Source organism: Chrysochloris asiatica, unplaced genomic scaffold (assembly GCF_000296735.1).
Source record: "Chrysochloris asiatica unplaced genomic scaffold, ChrAsi1.0 scaffold00318, whole genome shotgun sequence".
Taxonomy (NCBI): Eukaryota; Metazoa; Chordata; class Mammalia; order Afrosoricida; family Chrysochloridae; genus Chrysochloris; species Chrysochloris asiatica.
Window position 1 is genome coordinate 1,130,645 of NW_006408836.1, and position 12,319 is coordinate 1,142,963.

Genomic DNA, 12,319 nt, shown 5'->3' on the forward strand with positions numbered 1-12,319 from the left:
AACTCTAGGGTGCCTAACAACAAGAATTTTTCATAATTTTCGCTCTGTATGCTCCACCACATTCATGGATATGTTGGAAGAAAGGTAAGTATCCTGTATCAAACCTTTATGTATTTGTGTGTACATGCCTTCCCACATCCATTCAGCCTGTATATATGTGTTCATGTATCCTTCAGTTGATGGGTATTTAGGCTGTCTCTATCTTTTTACTATGATGAACATGGGTGTGCACATGTCTGTTCATTTCACATCTGAGGAAACTTTCTTTCAACTGATTGGCTGCTTATAGCAGATCGTATCATGGAGGAGATTATAGTAAGCCTCATCATGGTAGATTAGTATGTCTTAACTGTTAAACAGCTTACACAGAAAACCTTAACTATCATGATCTCCATGAGTCACAACCAACTCAGCTACTAACAATATCAATGTAATTATTCTCACCATTACGGATTTTAATCTACCAATATGACATCACTGAATGCAGAGCTGGGAAGATGGTTGTGTCATGAGCTTGTATGAGCTAGTTCCAGCACATCACTGGATCAAATGCACTTAAATAAAATTGGCTAGGTAATAAGTTCCTTAATTACTGATATTTCCTAATTCATGTTCCTTTTAAATTTTCTTTCCTTTTAATATAAACACAGAATTGAATTTTTCATAATCCATGGATTCTGATCATCCTCATTGATTCATGCATGACTGTTTTACTTATTTTATTTCATATTATTCATTAATGATTTTATGAATTCACATAAACCCACTGTCCAACCCCAAAAGTATGTCATTAGTTACATACATCTCTCTGTTTTAGTTTCACCACCCATCGAATAGGTTCCAACTCATAGCAACCCTGTAAAGAGGTACAAGCACATAAATGCGTAGTCATTATGTTGTGTAGTTTTATTTTTAAAATGTGTATAAACAGACTAAGTATCCTGGGCTTACTCTTCTGATTTAACTTTGTGTACTGTGATTCATCTATACTGTGTTTTGTTCATGTAATTTATTCATTTTCATGGTATAATTCTACAGAGCTTTTCCCTAGTTTTAATCATTAGTTAAGTGCTGTTGAGTCAGTTTCAACTCATAGCAACTTTGTATAGGGTTTCTGAGGAGCAACTAGTGGATTTGAACCACCAACCATGTAGTTAGCAGGTCAGTGCTTATCCTACAGCACCACACCACAACTCCTGGCATAGTTTAATTTTGTCTTGATATACTAGTCTTATTTCCCAGAAGTGCAGCCATGTTGCTTTTTTGTTTGTTTTGTTTTCAGTTGTGTGCCTTTTTTCACAATTTGAAAGCTCCTTGATTTCCTTTTGTCTTGTTTTAGTTCCCAATATCCATGTTCTCTTTCTCTAAATGAATCATGAACCAGTGACCATTTTAATGTATGTCAGTGCCACAGAGTGGGGAAAAGAGTTGGAAAACTTTATGATGGTTATCAAAGAAGTTTTGTTACTAGCTCACATGTGAGTTTAAAGTGTCAGCATCTCCACCTCAAATTGTCAATAGGGTCAGTATAACTAGAATAGTTAAATATACAGGGCCCCTTCCTTTTATAAAGTCATTACCATTTATAACTTGTATATGTTGTAAGTGATTGAACATATAATTTACAGCTAAGAAAATGAGCTCAGAATAAGCTCCTAGGCAGCTAAAAACGTTAACGTCCTCACTAAACGATATGTTGCTCACTCAAAAGTTAACCTGTTATTTACATTTTAATCATCTGATTTCGTTGAATTGTAGGCAAGAAACATAAAATGGCTACAATTCTGCAACCAAATTTTAAAAGAAATATTGCTTAAATGCAAAATTTATAAAACGTTATTAACTCAAAATTATGGGAACGAATATAAACATGGAAAAGAACAGAGAAAATAAATAAAAACAAAACAGGGACATGATTCCTTATCCACAATTCAAATTTAAATACTCAAAAACCAAAGACTTTTGTTTTGTTTTGTTTTTCACAATTCATGTGATTGAAAAAAGCCTGTCCTTATCTTAATACATTTGATAGAAAAACCTGACTTGAACTAATGGGAAACTACTTACTACCTTCATTTATATCATTTGATATGCATTTTCATATATTTGCTTGAAAACTTTTGTTGTATTTGATTCTGGGATGTTCCAGATTGTGGTGGGGTGTTACATTATATGCAGATTATCTGCTTGTTAGCAATTTTTTAAATTCTCAATTTTGAAACACATCTGGTCCTAAAGGGTGTGACTGATTGTGGACCTGTAGTACACCTGTTACATCTATTATATTATATACCCTCAGACCATAGAAACTTAACTGATGGGTCTCTGTGGTAGATTGGTGATTCCTATAGATACTTTCTCAAAAAATGTTTTATGTGCATAAAATAGTAAGAATGTACATAGAAAATAAAATATATTGAAATTTTTTCAAATATTAAAAACTTGTGATATTGTTATACATAAGCTTATTTTTATGGCATTAAATGACAGGATATAGCAGTGGGTCTAATTTTTTCTGCAGAGTTGTTGTAGTGATGAATGTAAATGATATTTAAGGATAGCTGTAACTTAAAATATCATGATAATATCTTAGATTTTTATTGGTAAGAAAACCACAAATACTGCCAATATGTTTGGGATTTGTCGCCTACATCCATCATTGAGGGAAATACTACATTTATATATACAGAAAATGCATGATGGTGGTGGTTTTGTGCTGTGGAGTAGGTTCTGACTCATAGCAACCCTGTATAAGGTTTCCAAGGATAGGCCAGTGAGTTTGAACCTCCGACCTTACAGTTCAAACTGACTTTGCGGTCTAATGTTTATCCAACAGCAACATATATATAATTATTTTTCCCGTCCAAGTTCTTAAGCCCTCTGTATTCTATTCACACATCTTAGTTTAAGAAACCCTTGTCCAGCTTTAAAAAAAAAATATTTTAAGAGGTCTTTTGGCAGCAGATCTATTCAGTACAATAACTGTTATCTCAAATGCTGCTTCCTGGGCATTGAGTGTGAATTCTAGCAAAGCTTTCTAGTTCTTTGGGACAGTGACCTGCTATGTTGCCTACTGATCTTGGGATTCATTACACTCCACAGCCTGTAATCTAGCCATCTAACATCTTACCTGTGGATTTGGTAACCCCATTAGCTACAAGAAGCTGGTGGGGTTACTGAATCCCAAGATCAGTAGGCAATATATCAGGTCACGTCCCAAAGAACTGGCGGGCAGATGATGGTAAGCCAGATGTAGAATCGATGGAGCAAGAAGCTAGAAAGCTTTGCTAGAATTCCCATATATATTGGGTCACACCCCCTAGGAAACTACCTTTCAAGTGGTTAGCTGTTCAGAACAGATTTCATCATGGAAATGACTACACTATATGAGTTCTCATCATGTGGTATGATTACATCATTACATAAATGTACATTTATATACATTATAACTTCCAAACCAATTAATTATGGTCTACCCCAGTTGAACATAACCTTACCCATCACAAAACATTATTTAACATTTCATTTTACTTAGCTAAGTTCACACTCAATGCCCAGGAAGCAGCATTTGAGATAACAAACAGTGTATTGCCAAAGGTCCTCTTAAAATATTAAAAAGCAAAGCTGTCATCTTGAGGACTAAGATGTGTGTGACCCCAACCATGCTTTTCAGTCACCTCATATGTATAAGAAAGCTGGACAATAAATATGTAAGCATGAAGAAGAGTTGTTGTTGTTATTGCTGTTAGGTCCCATTGAGTTGTTTCCCACTCGTACCAATCATATGCACAACAAAATGAAGCACTTACTGGTCCCATGCCATCCTCACAGTTGTAGTCCTGTTTGAGGTCATTGTTGCTTCCACTGTGTCAGTCCATCTCATTGGGGATCATCCCATCGGGGATCATTCTCTACTTTACCAAGCATGATGCCCTTCTCCAAGGACTGGCCCCTCCTGACAACATGTCTAAATACAAGTCTCGCCATCCACACTTTTAAGGAGCAATCTGGATTTACTTCTTTGATCTGCTCTATAAATTTTTACTCGATTCACAATAAAAAGTTTTAAATAAATAAATAAAGAGCTCTTTTGAAGCAGATTTGCCTAATGCGGTACTTCATTTGATCTTTTGACAGCTGCTTATTTGAGATTGATTGTGGACCCAAACAAAATGAAGTCTTTAACAACTTTAGCTTTTTATCTTGATTTTTTTTCAATAGTCCAGTTGTGAATATTTTCCCTTTCTTTACATTGAGGTGGAATACATACTGAAGGGTATAGTCTTAAATCTTCATCAGTATTTAAAGCGCTCTTTACTTCCAGAAAGCAAATTTTTGTCATCAGCATATCACAAATTAATCTTCTTCCAACCCTGATGCCATGTTCTTCTTCATATAATCCAGTTCCCCAGATTATTTTTTCAGAATACAGATGGATAAGTATGGTGAACAGGTAATGGGTACAACCCTGAAGCATACTTTTCCTGATTTTAAATAATTCCATATGCCCTTATTCTATTTGATCTCCTGCCTCTTGGTCTATGCACAATTTTCTAATGAGCACAGTTAAGTGTTCTGGAATTCCCACTGTCTACAATGTTATCCACAGTTTGTTATGATCCACACAGTTGAATGCCTTTACATAGCCAATAAAGCACAAGAAAATATCTTTCTGGTATTCTGTGTTTTAAGCCAGGATCCATCTGAATCTGGCTAGAATTTCTGGCAGCTGCCTGTTGAACTTCAGATGTGGCACTGTGGATCAACACTGAACTGTGAAACCACAAGGTCAGCAGTTCAAACCCACCAACTAGCTTATCATCGGAAACCCTATACAGGGTCTCTGTGAATCAGAACTGACTCGATAGCACTTAACAACAAACAACAACATATAATGGTGTGCTGCTGCGACTGTTTTTTAATTCTCTTTAGCAAAATTTTACTTGTGTGTGATATTAATGGTATTGTTGGATGATTTCCACATTCTGTTTACTCACCTCACTTTGGAATGGACACAAGTATGGATTTCTTCCAAATTTCTTGGAACAGATGATTGATCATCTTCAGTGATGTATCAGTTTGTTCAAAGATTTCAATTTGTGTTCCATCATTCCCTGCCTTCTTGTTTTTCACCAATGCCTTCAGTGCAGCTTAAACTTACTCCTTTCTTGATCATGTGGTGCTTCTTGAAATGGTTGAACATCTATTCATTTTGGCACAACAACTCTGTGCATCTCTTCCATCTTCTTTTGATCCTTCCTTCACAATTTAGTTTCCCCCCTCCCCCATGTTGTTGATGATGAATGCCACTATTCTGACACATAGTGACCCTTTATAGAGTTTCCAAAGCTAGAAATCTATCCACGAGCAGAAACCCTCATCTTTCTCCCATGGAGCAACTCGTGGGCTTGAACTGCTGATCTTGGGGTCTACTGTCCAGTGCTTATAGCCACTGAGCTTCCCATTTTGCCTATAGAATCCTTCAATGTTACAACCTTGAGGACTGAATTTTTTCTTCTGTTCTTTCATCTTGACAAATGCTGAGCATGTTTTTCCCTTTTGGTTTTTAACTTCAGATATTTGCACATTTCATTATATTATTAGACTTTCTCTTCTAGAGCTGCCCTTTGAAATTTTCTCTTCAGTTCTTTTACATCATTTTTTCAGTCACTTTAGCTTCTCTGTGCTCTAGAGCAAGTTTCAGAGTCTGTTTTAATATCTACTTTGATCTTGTTCTTTCTTTTTAATGCCTTTGTACTTTCTTCATGTATGATGTTTTTGGTGTTATCCCACAACTCTTCCGGGTTTGGGTTATTACTGCCTAATGACACTAGGGTCTCTAAATTCAGGTGGATATACTCAAGGTCATATATTGGCACTTGTGATGATTAATTTTCTTCAGCTTTTGCCTGAACTTGCATATTAGTTACCAATGGTCTGTTTTGCAGTCAGCCACTGGCTTTATCTTTGCTGATGTTACTGAGCTCTCCATCTTCTCTTTTCACCAATGTCATCAGTTTGATTCCTGTGAATTCTGGTGAGGTCCATGTGTATAGCCCCTATTTATTTTATTTTAAAAAATGTATTTGCAATGAATACATTGTTGGACTTGCAACATTTTATCATGCAACCTCTAGTGCCATTTCTATTACCAAGGTCCTGGTTTCCAACTAATGATCTTCCTCTTGGAAATTAATTTCTAACTTTCACATTCCAGTCACCAGTAGTTGTCCATACATCTTGATTGAATGTTTGATCAATTTCAGACTGAAAAGTTGTTGTTGGTGATGGTGGTTGTTAAGTGCCGTCAAGTCAGTTCTGACCCATTCCGAACCTGTATAAGGTTTCCGAGGTAAGCTTGAAACCAGGTAAACTGACTTTGTGGTTCAAACCAACTTTGCAGTCCAGTGCATTAACACATCGCCACACCAGGTAGAATTCTTCAATTTCATCATCACTGGCTTTAGTGGTTCATATGTAAATTTGAATTATGGTCTTGTTAACTAGTCTTCCTTGAACACATATGGATTTTATCCTATCACAGACAGCATTGTACTGCACGATAGTTGTTGAAATGTTCTTTTTGGCAGTGAATGTGATGCCTTTTCTCTTCAGTTTGTCATTCCCAGCATTGTAAACTGTATGTCTGATTCCAATTGGCCAATATAAATCCATTTCAGCTCACTAATGTGTTGGATTTCAGTCTTTATGCATTCCATTTCATTTTTGAAATTTTCAAATTTTCCTTGATTCATGCTTTATACTTTCCATGTTTTTATTCCTAATGGATATTTGCAGCTGCTTCTTCTCATTTTGAGTTGTGCTCCATCAGCCACTGATGATTCTAAAAGTTTTGCTCCATTCATATCAGTAAGGCAACCCTTCCCCAGTCTTATTTTGAGTACCTTCCAACCTGAGGGACTCATCAACCTGTACTATGTAAGACAATATTTTACTACTATTCATAATGTTTTCAGTTGCTAACCATTCAGAATTGGTCTGTCTCACCTTTTTTGTGGTCTGTCTTGGGCTTGAAGCTTCACTGAAACCTATCAGGGTCATCGGTGACTCTGCTGTATTTAAATGCATAAATTCTAGCATCACAGCAACACACAAGCCACCACAGAATGACTAACAGATGAGTGGCAGAATTGATACCTTTGAATTATGATGTTAATGAAGAATAGTGACTATAACATTGTCTCCCAGCAGATTGAACAAATCTTAGAAATACAATTGGATCATGAGACCTTATCTTATGTAATTGGGACATATTATTAAGAGAAACCAATCCCTGAAGAATGGCATCATGCTTGGTGTAAAATAGAGGGTCAGATAAAAAGAAAACACCCTCAACTTTGGCTGGAACAATGGACTCAAACATAGCACTGAGTTTGAGAATGGCATAGGTCCAGGCTATGTTTTGTTCTATTTCATATAGGGTCATTATAATTTGGAACTGGCTCTACTTCAATACAATATAATAACAAGCTGGATTTTTTTTTTTTCAGTAAAATTAATTTTACTAATTTTATGATTATACCTCTGCTGTTGGGAGCACAGTGTCTCCATACAATAAGCACTGGACTGCAAACCACAAGGTACGTGGTTTCAGGCTGCCAGCCACTCTGCAGGAAATTTAAAGCCTCAGAAACCCAATACAGGGTCGTATCAGAACCAACTCCATGGACTTAACAACAACAACCCTTGGTATTTTTTTATTAACATTTTATTGTGGTTAGAGAAGCTCTGGTGGTGCTTTAGGATAAGCGCTAGACTGCTAACCACAAGGTTGGCAGTTCAAATCTACCAGCCACTCCGAAGGAGACAGATGATGAGTCTTTATGCTCCTATAAAGATTTACAGCCTCAGAAACCCTATACAGGGTTACTATGAATTAGATTGGACTCAGTGGCAGTGGGTGGGTTGTCTTGGTTTGGGCGAAAGATTACAAAAGCAAATTAGCTTCCTGTTCAATTAATACACATAATGTTTTATAACATTAGTTGCAATCCCCTCAAGGTAATTTCCTCCCTGGACTCTCTGTTTCCATTCAACCATCTATCTGCCACTTTATGCTTTCTGTGCTTTGTTTTAAGGCAAATACTGCCCTTTTGGTCTTGTATAGTTCATTATTTTGAAAATATCTTCCTCATAGGTGTTTTGTTCACTTTGTAGGCCTGTCTGTTGTTTGGCTGTGAAAAGCACTCTTGAGGAGTATTTTTAATTTCCAGACTTGAAGAGTCTGTGAGGGTCATAGTCTCAGGGGTTCCTCTAGTCTCTGTCAGACCCTCTGTCACATTTTATTTTATTTTGAATTTTGTTCTACATTTTTTTTCTCATTCTGTCCAGGATCTTCTGTTGTGGTCACAATATAGCAGTTGATAGTGTGGTACCATCTAGTATCAGGGTCATGGAGGCTGTGGTTAGTGTTGTCTAGGAGTTCAACAAGCATTATTTTTGATAATTCCTAGTTCATTATGAGTTTTACTGCACAGTAGACAAAGCATCATGGTGTTACTTGTTTACTGGTTGAAGACAGTACATAAGTGTTTGTTTTCATGTCTTTACTTTTCTTTAGTGTTCATGACATCCTATTTCACAGAAATTAACCTTTAAAAATGCTTTTTTTTTTCCTTCCTATTCTAAGTTTCAGATGTCTTAATTAATAAGAATTTAAATGGAGGAGAAATCAATCAATTTGTGTATTGTCTACTGATGTTTCAACACTGACATTTCTAATACTGCCATCTAAGTCAATTTTTAACTTTTAAAATCAAAGAGCATCTTATATATGGAAGAAGAAAGTATGCTAAAATAAGATTTTGAAAATTCCAACTTCTAGGAACTATCTGATTAATTCCCAATGTACCAATACATTCTCATTTCTTCACACAGCAAAATTTACTATATGCTGTTGCGCATTTCTCTATAGACATAATCTTAGTCAAGCTCTTGGTCATCTTGTATTTGCACTGCAGAAACAACATTGTGAAAGGTGCCCTGCCTTCATTCCTTTTTGACTTCTGTAGTTCTGTGTGGTGCTGTAAGATCAGCACTGAATTGTGAACCTCAAGATCGGCAGTTCAAAACCCACCAGCTGCTCCTCGGAAACCCTATACAGGGTCACTCTGAGTTGGAACCTACTGAATGGCACTTAACAACTTAACAAGAAATACAGACCTACCAGAGCAGTCTGCCTTAAACACTCCTTTTTGTCAAAGGAAACTGTCTTTGAAACTTACACTGATTCATAGCACAGCTGAAGCTATGAAAACACCGATTCATCTATAAAATAACCGCCAGACCATATTTACCTATTACTTCCTCTAATGTCCTAATAATTTGTTGGCTTCCTACATCCAGAGTACTAATACCTATGTCTATAGCTTTGCTTATACCATTTTTGTCTCTCTTGTGTCTTTCTCTCCCTTCTTTAGTCGTCTGTATTTATTATTTCCTTTGAGGGATGATTTAAAACAGCCCATCCAATGACACATTGTTAACTCCATCCTACTTTAGTCACTTTTTGAACATGCCTTTACTATTTTTATGCTGTCTTCACTTATATATTCCCCCATTGAAATTTATCACATCTCTTTGTCATAATTTTAAAGAGGAAATGCATGCTGGTTTTGTTCTCCCTACAATTTCCCCTGTGATGGGCTGTCATTGCCAACAGCAGCCCACGTGTGGCAAATTTGAGATACTTCTTCTGTGTTTCCTTGTGCCTCAAAGAACACTAAAGTCTCTGCTTAGTATTCATGTGTGCCCAGGTAAAAATCTGAAAATTATTTGTTCTTTTAAGTAGAAAATTATTTTCAAATAAACTTACTGAAGCCCTGATGTGTTCATCTGAGATAAATCTCTGTTCTTATAAGCCTCAGTTCAGCAAAGCTGTGGGACATCAGAGTAAATCGCATGTGTTTGGAAATTGTGATTACTGCCAGAGTTTTTACCTCTTTGACTTCATTTTCAGACTTCACAGTTTAATTTTGAAAAAAGTTGATTTTCCAGTGGAGTGCCTAAAGTTTTGGCATTATGTGAAGTCATGACCTACTTTTTAAAACCTTAGTTTGGAACTTAGACATAACACATCCATTTCAGTTACTGCAGGCATTCTTGCAGTAAGCATTGAAGATATTTCACTGCCTGAGTGAAATCCATAGCCTAGGTCAGGGTTGGGATCCTTTTTTCTGCTAAAATTTATAACATCATTCACAGGTCATACGAGATTATCTGTTTAAATATTAGCTTGTTCAGAGATGAGGACATGGAGAGAGAGAGCAGGTGAGGACTCTAGACTCATGGAAAGAGAAAGACTGAGTGCTGGTGGCCAGGAGGCAGGCTTGCAGAATGTGCCTTTCAGTTGTTTAAATTATTATATATTCCTGAGTGTTTTTGTGTACATTCCCCCCAAGGCATCTGGAGGAGAAAAAAAAAAACAGAGGTAATAGAAGCAAATACTGTTGAATAATGATGCATGGAGGGGATTGTAATCATTGCAATGAAACAATGAGTGTAAAACTGATTTTTCTCCCATGTGAACTATCACTCGATTAGCAATTGAAAAAAAAAAAAAAAACTGTGGGAGAAAATTAGCATGTTATATTTGGTTCAATATTTAATTAACTCACTGCTAATGTGATAGCTTCATGCCTCCATTGGCCGGGAATCGAATCCGGGTCAACTGCTTGGAAGGCAGCTATACTAACCACTATACCACCAACACAAGATCAACAATTCAAATGCACCATCTGTTCCTTGGAAACCCTATACAGGGTTGCTGTGAATCAGTGGCACTAACTCCTGGTGTGGTGCTACAGGATCAACGCTGGACTGCAAACCACAAAGTTGTTGGTTCAAACTTACCAGCTGTTCCTCGGAAACCCTACACAGGGTCTCAATGAGTTGGAATCGACTCAACGCACTTAACAACAATAATGTGATTTCTGGAACTGCAGTTGCCTTGGCAGGGCCAGACTAAATGATTTCGAGGGCCTCACAGAGCCCACTGGCTGTACATTCTCCACCTCTGAGCTAGGTATAATGGCATAGAGATAATGCCTATTATAATGGCATAGAGATAAGTTACCTCTTCTCACCCCACTCCTTTCCAAAAACAACTGAAATAAAATACCATAAAAAAAAAAATGTCTAGTAGATTGAAAACCTGGTATATTTCACTAGAACTCATGAATAGATTTTTTTTGTAATAAATAGTTAAACCACTCTTATTTTGTCAGTATTCATCACATTATTAGAGGGGAGCACCATTGTTGATAACTACTTCATTCCAACTAAAAATTTAAATGTTGTGCTTCAGTGGTATGTGGTTGTATATTGTCAAAGTGGTGTCTATATTCTTCTCTCTCCAACTTGACAGTAAATCATCTGGCAGAGAAAAGGGAACTTAAATGAATAAATGCACTGTTTATTTCCCAGAATGTCCATCCATCTGCAAGGAAACAACAGCAAATTTTCCTTACTTTTCTTCCTCATGTACTTAAGGTTAGATTTATGGATATATTTGCTGAGTATGCACATGATCTTAAATGACTCATTTATTTAATGTGCTTTTGTGTCAGGTTCTTTATTAGGCACTTCATGTATATTATCTAATTTAACTTTCACAACACTATTGGGCAAGTGGAATTATTCATATTATGCACATGAGTAAAAATGCTCAAAGAGGTTAAGTAATTTGTCAAAAATCATAAAATTCATTAAGTGGCTGAATAGGGACTTCAATTTATTTCTTTATGGAACAATACAATTTTTAAAAGTTTTTATTGTGAATTGAGTGATAGTTTACATTGGAGAATATCAGCTTTGCATTCATCCTATCGTATTTCATTTCATTGCAATGATTACAGTCCCCTCCATGCATCATCACTCAACAGCATTTGTTTCCATTCCCTCTGGATCCTTTTTTTTTTTTTTTAAATATATACCGAAGCACTCAGGAATATATAACCATTCAAAACAACCAAAGGGTACATCCTGCAAGCCTGCCACCCCAGCTGTCAGCATACAGCCCCTTTCACTCCGAGTCCAGAATTTCCAGCTGCTTCATCTCTCCATGGTATCATCTCTGTCTACAAGTCTGGTGTCACTGCTTCATTTTGGATAGGGGCCACACTCTGCTCTTCTCCTTTGATGGTCCCAGAGTCCTCCGCTCATGGACTGTAAGATCAAACACTCCCCTCCTTTTGTTAACAAAACATCTACTTTTACATTTGCAGCACTCACATTCAGTTCTGATAGCAATTATTCACTATTGAAACACAAGACTCTTATCCCCATCTCCTTTCACCAG

General features: G+C 36.6%; 1 protein-coding gene and 1 non-coding gene across 2 annotated transcripts in view; one reads left to right on the top strand and one right to left on the bottom strand.

Moving 5' to 3' along the window:
- Positions 1–12,319, top strand: part of RNF180 (ring finger protein 180) — a 242,894-nt gene that overhangs the window by 82,787 nt on the left and 147,788 nt on the right. The window lies entirely within an intron of this gene.
- Positions 10,661–10,732, bottom strand: TRNAG-UCC. Its single transcript has one exon. It is a non-coding gene; the product is annotated as a tRNA-Gly (tRNA).